The following is a 12,160-nucleotide window of genomic DNA, read 5'->3' as shown; positions in this document are numbered from 1 at the left end:
AGTGAGACAGTAACAGATTCAGAGAGAGAAAATTTCACAGAGAGAGGGAGTGACAGGGGGGGGCAGAGTGACTGAGTGGATACAGAGAGAAATTCTAACTGAGAAACAGACTCAGAAAATGAGACCAGAAAGCCAAGTTTGACAAGTTTCCCGTTCTGTGTCACTCATTTCCTGTGAAGTTCTTTTCCAGAAGCTGTGATTTTTAAAATTAATTAATTAATTGAAACGAGCGGCTCCTTTCAACGCTGCCCTGCAACTCGCTCACTGATACTTGCTGAACCTCAGTGCAGCGCTGTTATCAAAAGTCTTTCGACATAAAAGCAAAGCTTGGGGGGGATCTACCTGGCGGTCTAATGTGCTGCAACTTCTGGGCAGTGGGGGAATGAAGGGCGAGGGGTTTATGGTGTTAGCCGATCAAACATTCCAGCTCTTTTTTAGCGCTAAGTCAGGGACGCCTTTGTTATGCTAATAACGCCTGACATCATCCGACATCAAAGGGGGGTGAGGAGCCAATATAACCAGGATCTGGCACTAGAGAGAGAGAGAGAGGAGAGGAGGAGAGTCTCTTGGTGGCATGGTATTCAGATTAACTCCCAGTGCAGAGAGAGAAGAGGGAAGAAGAGGGAAGTTGTGAATCCAAGGACAGATCTCAGTAATAATCCTGAATTGCTGGACTATTTGGATTTGAACTAAAGTCACTGGTGCCTTTATATATATTTATATATATAAAATCTACAGACTTTCCTGGGATTCACTGAAACTGAAGGTAGGATTGAAAAAAAAAGTTCCATCGAATTTGCAAAAATGTACAACATTGACCCCTGGGATTACCATTAAGCAGCATGTGTCCGTTATTGCTTCTGTATTGACGATTTATCGCTTTAAAAAATCGATTGCAATCGTTCCCCCCAACTCCCCAATTTGTCAATTTCCTAAACGCTTGTGAGTTTCATAGTAATTAACCAGTACCTGACTGTACTTACAGTGCGTCCAGGAGCTAGGGAGAGGGGGTGGGGGAAGGAGGAGGAATTTATGACCCTGTCTCACAAATCAGATTTTATGTTTAATATAATATAAAATAACCGGGGTAATAAATGGCAATTGCACGATGCGATGTGTACATTTCGGCGCGACTAAACTTTGATCAGCAGTTCCGTTGCTTGGGGTCCGCCAATGAAAAAAAGCCATAAATCAGGAGGGGGACGAAATATTATTTAGACGGCGTCTTGCTCGAGTCTACAGCACTTTGGAAAGAGAGAGAGAGAGAGACGGGGGGGGGGGGGGGGGAATGAACCCTCGACCAGCAGTGAATCGTCCCCTTTTTGCCCTCTGAGCGCACCCTGATTTCTAACACAAACCGTAGGAATTATTTTATCTGATCGTTTCCTCCAGTTAAACTTTTTAAAGCGCAGGGAAAGAATTATTTTCGACTTGTTTTCGTGCAGAAACTATTTTCCTGGTTATATGCCAGTAGCCGAGGTATTAATCTATTATAAAATACAAAACAGGACTGATAACATTACACGGAATGTATTAGGCGCTGAGCTTTTAAACAGGGCGGCTATATATTTGTTATACATTGGCACGGTTAGGATTGGAATTACTTTTCTGCAATTGTCTGGTTGCTACAAGGTGAGGTGGGATCGAACATGTTAACGATCGGAACACCCACCGAATTAAATCACTTGATTTGCTCCCCCCACCTCCTGTTTTATATTATTCTCCTTACCAAAACAAAAATCAAGATTGCAATGCCAGGGTTTTGTACACACTGTTAACAGGGCTGGAATAGAGAGCCAGCAGCGACAGAAAGTTGGATTAACGTTGACTAATTTTGGGTTAGATGAAGTAAGTGGGAGGAGGATTGCGTGGAGTGTAAAGACCTGTCGGGCCGAAATGGCCTGTTTCTGTGCTGTAGATGAATAAGTGAAGAGAGTGAGGCCGATACGGCAGGAGACCAGATCGGGAGGCTGTATCCCGAGGCTGCCTCTCGGATTTGGGATTGGGTTCGATCCAAAATGTTACAATAGCTCAAAAAAATAATGGGAGAGACTCGCTTTTATAGGAGGGTTTTTCAGTTCCCGAATCGCTCATTTCTCTGCGGCTGCTCAATTTCTGCCCTCCAAAGCAAGGTGCGATTTGTCAAACGCTTGGCTTCAACCACACGCGTTCACCCATATTTCCCCCTCCATAAACTATAGCAATATTAAACTATGGGGATTAAATCATGACCCACCGTAACCCCCCTCCCCACACACACACACACTCCTCTGGTTCAAGATACTGAGAAAAAGTTTCTCATAAAATAAAACAGTCTAGGATTTTTTTTAAATTGAGAAACTTAGTCAACAGAGAAGATGAAATGAATCAAATCAGCCATGATCTGATTGAATGGCGGAGCAGGCTCGAGGGGCCGAATGGCCTACTCCTGCTCCTATCTCTTATGGTCTTATGAAATCCGAGAGGAATGGTTTGGTGGCACCAATCTTGGGTTTTAGAAGCCTGCAGACTGTAGGGGGGGGGGGTGAAGACTGAAGGAGATAAGGAGTTCCACAGGCTTGAGGTCATCCAGCCCTCTGTAACCTCCTTTGGCCTCCAGTGCTACCCCCCATGCCTCTGGTGGGGGAGCCCAGACAAGGGTATTAAGGGACATAGAACCAAGGTGGGGAGATGGAGTTAAGATACAGATCAGCCACGACCTAATTGAATGGCGGAACTTGCTCGAGGGGCTGAATGGCCTACTTCTGTCCCTATGTTCCTAGCACTAACTTTGGTGGTAGGTGTTTCAGCTGCTTTGGCACCGCACTCTGGAACTCCCTCCTCAAATCCTCTGCCTGGCTATCTCTCTCGTCTCCTCCAAACTTCTCTCTTTAACCACGACTTCAGTCACCTCCCCTAACTCTTTTCCTGTGACCTGCTTAGTGTCTGTATTTTCACCTTTGTGAAACGCACTATATAAATGCACAATGCTCACAATGAGTTTTGAAAGAAAGAATTTGCATTTATATAGCGCAGTTCACGACCTCAGGACGTCCCAAACACTTTATAGCTAATGAAGTACTTTTGTAGTGTAGTCACTAATGTAGGAAAAGCAGAAGCCAATTTGCACACAGCAAGGTCCCACAAACAGCAATGAGATAGATGACCAGATAATCTGTTTTTCAGTGATGTTGATTGAGGGATAAATATTGGCTACAACACCAGGGAGAACCCCCCCCCCTGCTCTTCTTCAAATAGTGCCATGGGATCTTTCATATCCACCTGAGAGGGTAGATGGGGGCCTCAGTTTAATGTCTCATCCTAATGACGGCACCTCCGACAGTGCAGCACTCCCTCAGTACTGCACTGGAGTGTCAGCCTGGATTTTGTGCTTAAGTCTCTGGAGTGGGGCTTGAGCCCACAACCTTCTAACTCAGAGGTGAGAGTGCCACCCAGTGAGCCACGGCTAACACCGTTAGCCAAAAAGTGACCATGAAGCTGTCGGATTGTCATTAAAAATGTTCACTAATGGATCAACTGTTTCACTAATGTCCTTTAGGGAAGGATACCTGCTGTCCTTACCTGGTCTGGGCCTATATGTGACTCCAGTCCCACACCAATATGGTTGGCTCTTAACTGCCCTCTGAAGTGGCCTAACAAGCCTCTTGGTTGTACCAAACCGCTACCAGCAGTTTAAGATAGAAGGTGCAACACCACCTTCTCAGGACAACCCATAGAGATGGGCAATAAATGCCAGTGAATTAAAAAAAGCTTGTGTGTAATCTTGGCTTATCTAAAAAGGGTGATTTGTGAGCCAATTACATTAGTTTACGATGTGTAAATGATTACACAAAATGTCTCAAACAAATGCAAAGTTCTTCATTGTGTGACTGTGTGCTTCTCACTGGATGAAATCATTGTCCCTGAGAAAGGACAGTGAGGTTCCCTTTCTCCACATGAATATTTTCTTAGGCTCTTAAACTTACAGAAATACTTCAGCAAAAACTGGCAGATTTCAACCCAGAGAGGGTTTGGAGTCCACCCTTGCTGCATTTGTGTCTAGCTGTCAATGATGATAAACACATGCTTAATGTGCTTGTATCGAATTCATCCCTCCAACATTTTAACAGAGTCCTTCGCTGCTTAAAAGCCTCCGATGAAATAACGGAGAGACTGTAACGGAGGGATTAACCTGTTGGATAAAAACATGGGAATGTAGAGGACTAGAAAAAACTTTCACAATCCACCTGGCCAGTCCCAATGAACTGGTTGATTAATCCTCTTCATTAAAATAGCAGACAGAGGAATTTGATATGATGCTAACATCGCCAATAACAATTCCTACTCTATAATATAATAACTTAAGTAAAGAATGCTTTGCATTTATATAGCCTGACTCTGAAAAACATCTCAAAATGGTTCATATGCAATGAATTACATTTGAAGTGCAGTCAAAAAAAGAATCAGAGAATCTTACAGCCCATTGTGCCTGTGCGGGCTGTTTGAAAGAGCTGTCCAATTCGTCCCACTCCCCCACTCTTTCCCCACAGCCCTGCAAATTTTTTTCCTTTTCAAGCACATACCTAATTCCCTTTTGAAAGTTACTATTGAATTTGATTCCACCGCCCTTTCAGGCAAAGCACTCCAGATCATAATAACTCGCTGCATTTAAAAAATTCTCTTCACCTTCCATCTGGTTCTTTCGCCAATTATCTTAAAAGTTAAATCTGAGTCTTAAATCTGGTCACCGATCCTCCTGCCAGTGGAAACAATTTCTCCCCATCTACTCCATTAAAACTCCTCAGAATTTTGAACACCTCTATTAAATCTCCTCTTAACCATCCCTGCTCTAAGGAGAACAATCCCAGCTTCTCCAGTCTCTCCACAAAACTGCTACCGTTCTAGTAAATCTCCTCTGCACCCTCTGCAAGGCCCTGACATCCTCCCTAAAAGTGTGGTGCCCAGAATTGGACACAATACTCCAGCTGAGGCCTAACAAGTGATTTATAAAGCTTTAGCGTAACTTCCTTGTGTTTGTACTCAATGCTGATCAAATATTGGACACAATGTGAACAGCTTGTTTCCATCGAGCCAACAAAGCGCAGGCTATTCCTTCCACTTGCCTGTTCTGTACCATTATTATTCCTTTTCTCAATGGCGAGCATTTCATCCGGAATGTGAACATGATCACAGCTCTGCAATAAACAAACCTTCGCATTTTCTTAAAAGGCGCGATACTTTTCACATCGTTAAGTAAAGGTAATGGGTTTTGCTGGTTGTCCCTTTAAATCTCTCCAATCACTTTGGGGCTATTTATATTCGCTTCTTAATTCACATCTGCGTAGATTCAATCAGCCGGCTTATATTATCTTCACTGCACGCTTTTGAGAAAACGCTTTCTTTTTCTTCTTGTGTGACCCACCTCCAGCCTCCACCCATCCTGTCCCCATAATATGCCTCCTTTTGTACTGATGTTTGCACTCGTAGCTCTTGTCCCGATATATTCAATCTAATTCAATATAAACCCGTACATTGTAGGGTCGCCAACTCTGGTTGGGCGTATTCCTGGACGTTTCATCACTTGACCTCCCGCCACCCAGCCACCCCCTCCCCCACACTCCCGCCATTGGTCCATCTTCCAGGCGCACTGTCTTCCCACGGCCAATTGGAAAGTGAACAGGCTCTTTGTTACCCGATTGGATTAATCTTGACTCGTTAGTGAAACAGCCATTTTTCCCCCATTCCCAATATTTTTATGACTAATAAACCAAAGTGTTCAAAGAAAATGAAAAAAACCCCACAATTTTGTTTTATGCCTCTATAATTTTTCACCCTGGGTTTTGCTCGCAGCTTTGTCCTGGAGATTAATCTTCATTTCCTGGAGAATCCAGGTCAATCCTGGAGGGTTGGCAACCCAAATGCATTGGGATGCTACAATTGACCTAAGTGCCCTTGGGGTAGGAAGGAGGGAGAAGGGAACTTAAAACAAATCAGCCAGGTTTGCCGTACATTATCACTAATCAACCACAACAGCTGGAAAGCCTGTGTATGTGGACATTGGGTGAGGGCACAATCAGGGGGTTTCACTGTGATGCTCTCCATGGTTGAATAGACTGCTGACACTTGCTAGGCTTTCACAGTAAGAACGGCTGTTTCAGCGACCAGCACAATCATGTCTTGGCAAGAGAGGAAGGGATAAAAGGAGAACAAGAAAGTGTTCAACTAAAATGGCGGCACTGTGATGCAATTCATTTTGAAACATGTCGCTCGTTTTTTCTTGCTTGGTATTGTGTCTGACTTCTTCAGAAACCCATCGCCATAGAATCATAGAATCTTACAGCACAGAAGAAGACCATTCGGCCCAAGGCGCCTTGGGATGTTTTACCAAGCTAAAGGCGCTATATAAATGCAAGTTGTTGTTGTTGTTGTTGTATAACAAGAATGACTTCAAAAATAATTATTTGGCTATAAATCACCCTGGGATGTCCTGAGGATGTAAAAAGCACAGAAGTAAATGCAAGTTCTTTCTTTCTTCTTACTGAGAAACCCACAGAGGTAGGTTTTCTGTTTGCCCAATATGGAATGTACAGTTTCCTTGTAGAGGCTTATCTAAGGCTCCACACAAGGCTTAGGGACCCTGCCCCCTTCCCCCCCCCCCCCCCACCCCCCAAACGTGGACAGGGCTACAGCTGGAATTCAACCAGATAAAGCAGGCAAAGTGATAATGTTAGCTGCTTATACACTAAACAGGGTCCTTTTGACGTGACTGTGAAGGGAAGGGGAGCTGTTAGCTAGAAGCAGAGGGCCTGTAAAGCAACACTTGATGTTTCTTAGCAAAAGTTGCTGCAATGTTAGATTATGGTGCAGCATGTCACAAGACTAAGAGGGTCATTGGGGAGATAATGCGGGTTGTGTTCATCCGTAAGGGCATCGTAAGGACTCATCTGTACTGAGGTTAGACAAGCCGATGGAGTGCGGCGCACAGACAGAAGAGCTTAATGAACCCGCTCGACGGGACTCTTTATTGTGTCCTCTAGCTAGTGGTACGTGAGGGCAAGGGAGGACTCCAATCTTCTTCGTGACAGGAACCACCAACTCAACCTAGAGCTGCCCTCTAATGCAAGTGAATAGGATTTTGCCTGAGACACACATACCCTTGGTGTTCTAGAGCAGAGTTACGGTTTCTATCTACAAGAAGGTAGTCTTAGTGAGCTCACCATAAAGGTCTCATTGATATCACTGGCTCTTAAGAGGGCTGTTGCCACTTGCATATCGGATGTTTTGGAAGCCTGCAGAGTAATCAATAAGTAGCAACAACAACAACTTGCATTTATATAGCGCCTTTAATGTAGTAAAAGGTCCCAAGGGGCTTCACAGGAGCGATTACCAAACAAAATCTGACACCGAGCCACATATGGAGATATTAGGACAGGTGACCAAAAGCTTGGTCAAAGAGGTAGGTTTTAAGGAGCATCTTAAGGGAGGAGATAGAGGTAGAGAAGTGGAGAGGTTTAGGGAGGGAATTCCAGAGCTTAGGGCCTAGACAGCTGAAGGCACGGCCACCAGTGGTGGAGCGATGGAAATCGGGGATGTGCAACAGGCCAGAATTGGAGGGGCGCAGAGATGTCGGAGGGTTGTAGGGCTGGGGGAGGTTACAGAGACAGGGAGAGGCAAGGCCATGGAGGGATTTGAAAACAAGAATGAGAATCTTTAGCAGCTGCACTTGTTCTTGTGAGAAATGTATAGAGTAGGTTGTGGCTTTGTACAAGATCTCCGAGCATCTGAAAACTCCGGGCAAATTTATCTGCATTGCTTTCGTTGATTTTTGTTAGGGTTTTGACCTGGTGTTGCTTTCGTGAAGCTGAAAGCAGTGGGAATACAGGAGCAAATGTTGGTTTTATCTGAATGTCTAATTTCTAAAGAGGAGTGAGCAACATTGCTCACTGTCACTCATCCTATCCACTGTCTTCAACAACAACAAATAACTTGGAAGGGCTTCCTCCAGCCCGTGTGGAAGATCAAGACTAAACTGTGAGATGAACTTGGTTTCTTGCAGCCTACTAGGATAGGGCACCAGCGAGATTTCTGCTCCTTCTCCAGCTGGGACCACCCCACCAAGCGGGATATGAGAATCAGGCGGGAAAGTGGAGTTGAGGTCGAAGATCAGCCATGATCTTATTGAATGGTGGAGCGGGCTCGAGGGGCCGAATGGCCTACTCCTGCCTCTAATTTTTATGTTCTTATGTACCCATTGGGGCATTGTCTTGCCGGGTAATCTAGAGTATAGAAGATTAAGGGGCGATCTAATTGAGGTGTTTAAGGTGATTAAAGGATTTGATAGGGTCAAAAGGGAGAAACCATTTCCTCTGGTGGGGGGAGTCCAGAACAAGGGGGCATAACCTTAACATTAGAACTAGGCCCTTCAGATGTGGTGTTAGGAAACACTTCTTAACACAAAGGGGAGTGAAAATCCCTGAAAAAGCTGTTGAGGCTGGGGGTCAATTGAAAATTTCAAAACTGAGACAGATAGATTTTTGTTAGGCAAGGGTATTAAGGTTACGGAATGAAGGTGGGTAGAGGGAGTTAGGATACAGATCAGCCATGATCTAATTGAATGGTGGAACAGGCTCAAGGAGCTGAATGGCCTCCTCCTGTTTCTACGTTTCTAATGGGGAAGAGCCTCAGATCTCAGTAACAGGTCCACCTCTCCAGGTCGCTATAATGAGCCAGGCTTGGCTGGGTTAATCAACAGTCCCTTGGAGCACTCAGGTATTAGAATAGAGTCTGCCACAGAGAGTTGACGGTTTCAATTTTCCATCATCAGGTGTGTCAACTTGGAGCCCAAAGAGACCCATCTTACCTCCCCTTCAAAGACAATAGAAATGAGTTGATCATTAGACAACTGACAAGAATGGGCTTGAGCCCTCACTAAGTATACTGTAGATACCAAGAGCTGGCACGGTGAGCTGTAGAACCCACTGTGAAATGTGCAAGTGTCTCCTTCTGACCACCGCACGTACGTAAAGAACCTCCAAAGAACCGGCTAGCAAAAATGATTAATTGAGCTAGCATCTACCGCTTTTTGTGGGAGAGCGTTCCACACTTCTACCACCCTTTGTGTGAAGAAGTGTTTCCTAACTTCTCTCCTAAATGGCCTGGCTCTGATTTTAAGGTTATGTCCCCTTGTCCTGGACTCCCTCACCAGTGGAAAAAAAGTTTCTCCCTATCTACCCTATCAAAACCACAATCAAATCACCCCCTTAACCTTCTATATTGCAGGGAATCCAACCCTAGTTTATGTAATCTCTCCTCATAATCTAACCCTTGGAACCCTGGTAACATTCTGGTGAATCTGCGCTCCACTCCTTCCCAGGCCAATATATCCTTTCTAAGGTGCGGTGCCCAGAACTGTACACAGTACTCCAGATGTGGTCTAACCAGATCACCTCGCATAATGAATGGCTTGGAAGTACAGCCATTGTTATTATGTAAGAAGACATCATTATATTAACAGTTTAATTTGTATTTAATTGTTATATTAATTATTTAATACATTGTTTAGGTTTTTCCAGAGTTGATAAAAAAAGACAGGCTTGAATTTAAAAAGTACCTCATTTTAACCACTCCTGGCGTTGGTGCTGTGGGATTATCTAAACAGGAGTCAGGATTCTTTGCTGACTTTTTATTAGCCAATTATTATAAAAAGGATATAGAGTCACTGGAGAAGGTGCAAAAAAAGATTTACAAGGATGATACCAGAACTGAGAGGTTATAACTATCAGGAAATACTGAACAGGCTGGGGCTCATTTCTCTGAAAAAGAAAAGGCTGAGATGTAACCTGATCGAGGTCTTTAGAATTCTGAAGGGGGTTTGAAAGGGTGGATGTAGAGAAGGTGTTTCCACTTGTGGGGGAGTCCAAAACTAGAGGCCATAAATATAAAATAGTCACTAATAAATCCAATAGGGAATTCAGGAGAAACTTCTTTACCCAGAGAGTGGTTAGAATGTGGAACTCGCTACAAGGAGTAGTTGAGGCAAATAGCATAGATGCATTTCAGGGGAAACTAGATAAGCACATGAGGGAGAAAGGAATAGAAGGGTATGCTGATAGGGTGAATGAAGTAGGGTGGGAGGAGGCTCGGGTGGAGCATAAACACCAGCATAGACCAGTTGGGCCGAATGGCCTGTTCCCATGCTATAAATTCTATGTAATTGGATCCACTCTTCAGATCCTATTTCTTTTGTGTCATGACTGTTTTTCCGTCCCAGTTCCAGTTTATTTGGAGTGTATTCAAAGTGATTTTATCAGATATCCTGTTACACGGACTCTGTGGGACCCCAATTGTGGATTAGCTCTGCTTTCGGTTTTCAGCTTGGTTACAACAACCCTGTGAAAAAAATTATCTAATTTTAACAATATTCTCCCCATCCCACCTGAAGGCACTGACTTGGCTCAGTGGGTAGAAGGTCACTGAGTCAGAAGGTCACAGGTTCAAGTCCCCACTCCATGAGACTTGAGCACAAAATCCAGGCTGACACTCCCAGTGCAGAACTGAGGGAGTGCTGCACTGTTGGAGGTGCCGTCTTTCGGAGGAGATGTTACATCTGCCTGCCCTATCAGGTAGATGTAAAACATCCCACACTGCTTTTGGAAGAGCAGGGGAGTTCTCCCCAGCGTCCTGGCCAATGTTTATCCCTCAACCAACATCACCAAAATAGATTATCTGGTCATTTTCACATTGCTGTTTGTGGGACCTTGCTGTGCGCAAATTGGTTGCCGTGTTTCCTACATTACAACAGTGACTACACTTCAAAAGTACTTCATTGGCTGTAAAGCGCTTTGTGACATCCTGAGGTCATGAAAGGCGCTATATAAATGCAAGTCTTTCTTCTTTGGTAGGTTGATATCGGATGAGGTACTAACAAGGCATTTGGACACAAATGCCATCACACAGTATTAAAATATATGGAAAGACTATTGGTGACAATCTGCTAAACAAGCCTAGTGATAATATTGATGTGTTTCAAATTTGCTCGGTGCTATTTTTAGCACAGAGGTTAATGTGTTCACATTTATCCCTGTCTATGCTAATTTAACAGGTCGTTAACTCACTTATTTTAACGATTGTGTTAACGATTGTGTTAAGAACCTGCAAACAGGATCTTCTCCCAGTGTGTGAACTGGTATGTTTAAAAATAGCACAGAGGAAATAAAACCCACTATTGTCCCTGAAACCGCCTTTGCAAGACAGTTTACCAGCTTATAAACAGAAAGGTTTTCAACATTACAATTGGTTATTGCTAAAAGTCATTGTACCTCTCAGTTGAGCCTTAGATACGTTACTTTTTTTCTAATTCATTCTCGGGATGTGGGCGTCGCTGGCAAGGCCGGCATTTATTGCCCATCCCTAGTTGCCCCTTGAGAAGGTGGTGGTGAGCCGCCTTCTTGAACCGCTGCAGTCCGTGTGGTGAAGGTTCTCCCACAGTGCTGTTAGGTAGGGAGTTCCAGGATTTTGACCCAGTGACGATGAAGGGATGGCCGAGTTTGGATAGTGTGTGTGACTTGGAGGAGGAACTTGGAGGTGATGGTGTTCCTATGCGCCTGCTGCCCTTATTCCTTCTAGGTGGTGGAGGTCGCAGGTTTTGGAGGTGCTGCCGAAGAAGCCTTGGCAACTTGCTGCAGTGCATCCCGTAGATGGTACACACTGCAGACATGGTGCGCACCCGGTGGGGGAGGGAGTGGATGTTTAACGTGGTGGATGGGCTGCCGATCAGCGGCACCGTTACTGAGGCTTCATGGGGATGGTACTGAGCTGTTTAGACCGGGAGGGTCCTGGGTTCCTCGTTCATTCTGAGTGTGTTTCTCTTATCTTGCTCGGGAGAGGGGAGAGGACTGCTGTGATTAGCCCTAGCGTCCGTGGACTTGGAGGGTAGGCGGGGGGGGGGGGGGGGGGGGGTGAGGGAGCAGGGAAATCAATCAGGGCTCCTGTTCCTGATTGCGATCCAGTGACTTCCAGGTTCAATCCCTGGGCCATGCCAAGTTAGCCGCTGATCTGGGATTGCGGTGGGCATGATAGAAATGGCTTCAGTGCCCCTGGGCTTGGAAGAGGAAAAATCAGCCTGGGTTCCCTGGATCAACCCAATGAGGCTGGAAGTGCTCATAAGTGGTGAGGATAGGAT

The 12,160-nt window shown here is 44.8% G+C and overlaps 1 protein-coding gene across 4 annotated transcripts in view; it reads left to right on the top strand.

The window, feature by feature from the left end:
- The first annotated feature begins 368 nt into the window (after positions 1-368).
- Positions 369-12,160, top strand: part of wnt11 (wingless-type MMTV integration site family, member 11) — a 40,715-nt gene continuing 28,923 nt past the window's right edge. For 3 of the 4 annotated variants that reach the window (XR_010963213.1, XR_010963212.1, XM_067985646.1), the window contains exon 1: positions 375-766. The gene's annotated coding sequence lies outside the window, so the exon portion shown is untranslated. Of the gene's footprint in view, positions 767-12,160 lie in introns of all 4 variants that reach the window. The other variant, XM_067985647.1, reaches the window with a different exon arrangement.

Source organism: Heptranchias perlo, chromosome 6 (assembly GCF_035084215.1).
Source record: "Heptranchias perlo isolate sHepPer1 chromosome 6, sHepPer1.hap1, whole genome shotgun sequence".
Taxonomy (NCBI): Eukaryota; Metazoa; Chordata; class Chondrichthyes; order Hexanchiformes; family Hexanchidae; genus Heptranchias; species Heptranchias perlo.
The sequence above is the reverse complement of the archived record's forward strand: the minus strand, read 5'-3'. Positions and strand labels throughout refer to the sequence as shown.